Genomic DNA, 4,833 nt, shown 5'->3' on the forward strand with positions numbered 1-4,833 from the left:
AGCTAAATTAGGGCTAAATAACTTATGGCTCTTTATGTAAGGAGATAGGCATATTAAAGAGCTAATTCACTTGGTCACGGTTGAGAGCAGAAGCAGCTCTCCTCTCCGGCTTGGGACTGTCTTGTAAATGCATGCCAGGCCTCTAGCAAGCGTCAGTCTCTGGGGTTTATGACGTGAAGCTTGATGTTTCAATGTTGATGACGCTACTCACCTTGTTTTGTTATTAGGCTATGCAGCTATCATGGTCAGGTCTGTCTCGATTAAGATGATTCAAATCTTCTCTATGATTCAAATCTTCTCAATGTGGCAAAACCAAAATAAATGAAAAGCTCAGATCAATCGCTCAATCAGCTAACGGATTTATCAATCCATCTTTTCATTCATTAGTTTACCATGTAGCAATATGTAGCATCTTACCTGCCAGGACACAGCTGCCAGAATGGCTGTGGACACCAGGCTGAAGAAGACCAGGCGTTCAGAGATCAGGCAGAAGTGTCTCATCCCCCGCGAGGCCATGACCCGGTCCAGGCTTCGTGAGTCTGACTGCTGGACTGAGCGCGCCTTCTGACACTCACTCAGCTTGGTGTGGAAGCCCCACAGTGTGATCAGCAGCACCACGTGGCAGACTGTCCAGAACAGGCCAAACACACCGAATCCAGGGATCACCAGGTACCACAGTTCTAGATGGCTCATCTTTAGAGCGGCTAGGACGAAGAAGGCCATCTCCACAAGCCCCAGGGGGAGCAGGGAGAGTCGACACCAGACACGCCCTCAGGAAAGCAGAGGCAGCCAGCACTCGGTGGCCCCTAGGCTGCTGAAGTAGACGTCCAAGAGGGGGTCACAGATCAGACGGCCCAGGTAGCAGCCCAGGGCGAAGGGGTTGGTGGTTATCCCCACGGCCTTGAAAAACAGCAGGGAGGTGACCAGGGTGAAGCAGGCCAAGTTGGGCAGGGCTAGGAGGGACTTGACACGCAGGCCCACGATCAGAGCCCCCAGCGCCACCACTAGGGCAATGAAGGCCATAGATTTGTGCATCAGCATGGTGGTGCTGGCAATACCAAAGCCCAGGAGTTCTAGGAGCTCCTTGGACGAGAGCAGGGTGGGTTTATAGTGAACACAGCCCATTATCCTATCTGTTAAGGCCCACACTGTCCTCAAAGCCACACTAGCCAGCAGCAGGTAGTTAGTAGCCTGCTCCTTCACATTATCCTCCAGCGAGGGACTATTGAGGAAGCACAGGAGGACCAGAAGGAAGCTAAACCACAGGTGGAAGAGGCTGAGACTGGCCCCCTCCATGGAGAAGTAGTAGTAAAGGATGCTGACGATGCCCAGGATGAAGAGACCCAGGATGAAGATAACAAGGATCATGGGCTCGTCCGTCTGCTCCCAGCGCACGTACAGGCCCAGGCATACTGCCACCATCAGGTTGAAACTGCACAGGTAACCCAGGCAACGCACCAACGACAACATGTCCACCTCCCCGCCGGGCGCCGGCCCGCTCTCCTCCTCTGGCTCCAGGCGTGACATGGCTGCGTAGAGACAGTGGCTGAGGCTGTAACAGCTCCTCCTGAACATTCAACTGGGGAGACTCATGATTCAATGATAAGGTCAATGATAAGGTGTCACTGACAGTAACAAGCTTGTGTAGGTTTTGTAACAGACGGGGGCACTTGAATTTAGGCAACATTATGGATGAGATCGATGAAATCGGCTATTCAGCCACTGTGAAAGGGGAACATATTTTGTGAATGTGAAAAATGTTTACATTAATTATCATGAACAATAATCATCCTAATTTAGCTGTCATATGTTTGCTGGATGACAAGCAAGTAAACAAACCGTTTTAATTATCACAGCAATAAACATTGACACTCACCAGTTGCTATTGACAGAAGATTAGAGACAGTCAGCAAGCGCTAGCTACGTGCTTCTGTCAATAGCACAAGAATGGCTAGCACATAGCACAAGAATGGCTAGCACATAGCACAAGAACACCATAGCACAACAATAATGGCTAGCACATAGCACAAGAACGCCATAGCACAACAATAATGGCTAGTAGCTAGCTAATTAGTTAGTTATGCTGCGTCGTAAGGTTAAGTAAGTGATGACATCTCCCGCAATTCCAGAGGTATCACAGTAAAACTACTTAAAATCATCAAATGTATTCACAAATAACTATCGATGACAAAACGAAAGATGAATCTTGAGTTGCTTACCCTTGTCTAAAAACTTTTTTCGTTTCTAGTTCGGGATGTTTCCGGTCTCCAAACTACGACAAAGATGATGAGACAAACACAGTTGGGATTTTGCGTTTGCAGCGAAATCGAATGTGGTTTCACAGCAGGTTATCCCTCTCAATAAATGATTATTCCATTAGAGGTGACATCAAGGAAATATCACTATTTATCAATCAATCAAGATCATTTGAAAAAAATGTCATTTTAACATTCATTGATCAGAAAAGACAACCACCTCAAGCATATAATCATTGCATCCACAATCCATTGTGTGTTCTCTAGGGTCAGTGAAGATATCACAGTGACGGTGCCAAGGGGCACATCTCAAATGACACCCCACTCAAATATGAACTTTTCCGCATACTGTACTGTAGCTCTAGTAAAATAGTACTATATTTGGGAATAGCCAAAGAGAGATTACTCTGGTTAGTTATGATACTTTCTGGGATATGATTATGTGGAGTAGTGTGGCTTTATATCAACAGGGGCACTGTGGAGGCAGGGGTCGATTCATTTTCTATTTTTCTCTCTGTGTTGTTGGGAAGGGCCTGTAAGTAAGCATTTCACTGTTGTTTACGAAGCGTTTGTAAAATGTTATTTGATTTGTTTGTTTTTCTGACTGACTGACTACTGTAGGTATAATAATGCACACACAGATACAGCAGGAGTCCTCACTCTCTCCCTCCCTCCCACACATCACTGTGAAGCCCACAGAGCCAAGAAACGTCTGAGCTGGAGACTGGAGACACAATACATAACACAGCCGTGGCCCTCATCAAGAATCATATCAACCTACTGTAATTGGAGGGAGTTAGGGCCCTGAGTTTCCCCCCACCGTTTCATATGATGACATGAGCAGGAAAACTCTAGACCGTAGTTATGAGCATCATGAGTATCAGGACCACACAAATGTTCTCTATAGGTTACATTACATACATTAGGTCAAGGTGAATGATGCATTTGGTCTTGAGTATTGCAATGTAAATACCATAAATACAATTGAAAAAAACAAATTCTATGGTACCCATATCTGTAACCACAAAGCCCAACAGCAGGCTTTTTGCAATGAAAATCTCAGCGTTGGGCTTTGAAGACCACGATAAATCCATTGGCCAATTGGATCATTTACAGCATTAGTGAGGAGAAGCCTTTTAAAAGGTTTATTTTGAATTTTTTTCTGCTGATACAACATGATAAATGTAAGGATGGGATGAACATCAAGGAGGCTAATTCACTATCCTGAGGCTACCATGCATCCAAAAAAGTATCTGTGTGTGTGTGTACATGTGTGTTTGTATTAGATTGACATTCAACACACAACAGCTTATAATTAAATAAGTACACAGATAAGGTGATATCTCAAAGTATTGGGAGGGCAAAGTGAGATTCTGCAGAGATAAGTGTATGTGTGTGTGTGTGTTTGTGTTTGTGCGTGTGGGGGCTGTACCCGAGGTACTGTAAAAGCGAAATGTTAATATCATAGTGAGTGTGTTTCTCTCTGCTGAGCTGATTGGGGAAGACTAAGGCAGAGTGTCACGTGTTGTACCGGAGGGTCTGAAGGGTGCGGAGGTCACACCCATTTACACTCCGGGGAAATCGACTGATGATAGGAAGAAAGAACACTTGTGAGTGTTTCAGAGTGTGTTAAGAGATCACTTTTTATAAATACACGCAATTAGTCCACTTCAACCTCGCTCTTGTTTCCTCAATGAAATATCGAGGTCGTCGTGTATTAAATAGGCCACACATTTCCTGCAAGACCACGATAACTGTGACAATAGAATTCAAGTAATAATTCTTGGAATTAGTAGAGTTGCTTTATCCATAATTGAACAGGGCGTCCCGCTCTTAATGTTTGGTTAGAACACAAGACTATTCTTGGTAAGCAGCTCAGCAGCACCTGCCCCACCACAGCAGCAGTTCCCTGGTGTGCTGTTTCCACGAGGCAGAGAAGACTAGATCACCCGTGATTACTTCTTCTCCGAAACCCAATCAGAGCTCATGAATGGTGTCGATGTTTTCATTACCCCTTGTAGGTCACAGGGCTCAATGAATGAGCTCCCACATAAAGAGAGAGAGAGAGAGAAGGAAGGAGAGGGAGAGAGTGGTGAAGGAGACTGAGGACGGAGAGAGAGAGTGAAGGAGAAAGAGACAAAGAACTAGAATATATACAGAGAGAGGGAAAAAAGAGAGAGGGAAAGAGTGAGGTTCATCTGAATTATGCAGTCCGGGCCGCATCGCGTGTTCGTCATTCTTAGATGTGCAATAAGATGTGGCAAGATTACTTTGCAACAACATTCTGAGGAAACATGGCCACCCTAACGGAACCACTACCATCCAGTATCCATTGTTGGGGAGAAATAAAGTACATGTAGTTCAACTAGTAATTTAACTACATTTTTAAATGTTTTCCGTAGTTAATTACTTTTTGCCATGTAGTGGTGTGGCTACAGTGAATTTGGAAAGTATTCAGACCCCTTGACTTTTTTCACATTTTGTTATGTTACAGCCTTATTGTAAAATTGATTAAATAGTTATTTTCCTCATCAATCTACACACAATACCCCACAGTGACAAAGCAAAAACAGTACAA

The 4,833-nt window shown here is 44.6% G+C and overlaps 1 pseudogene; it reads right to left on the reverse strand.

The window, feature by feature from the left end:
* The window catches only part of LOC110490230, a 16,758-nt pseudogene extending 15,231 nt beyond the window's left edge, over positions 1-1,527 (reverse strand).
* Positions 1,528-4,833: the final 3,306 nt, after the last annotated feature.

This window comes from Oncorhynchus mykiss, chromosome 15, assembly GCF_013265735.2.
Source record: "Oncorhynchus mykiss isolate Arlee chromosome 15, USDA_OmykA_1.1, whole genome shotgun sequence".
In the NCBI taxonomy this organism is placed as follows: Eukaryota; Metazoa; Chordata; class Actinopteri; order Salmoniformes; family Salmonidae; genus Oncorhynchus; species Oncorhynchus mykiss.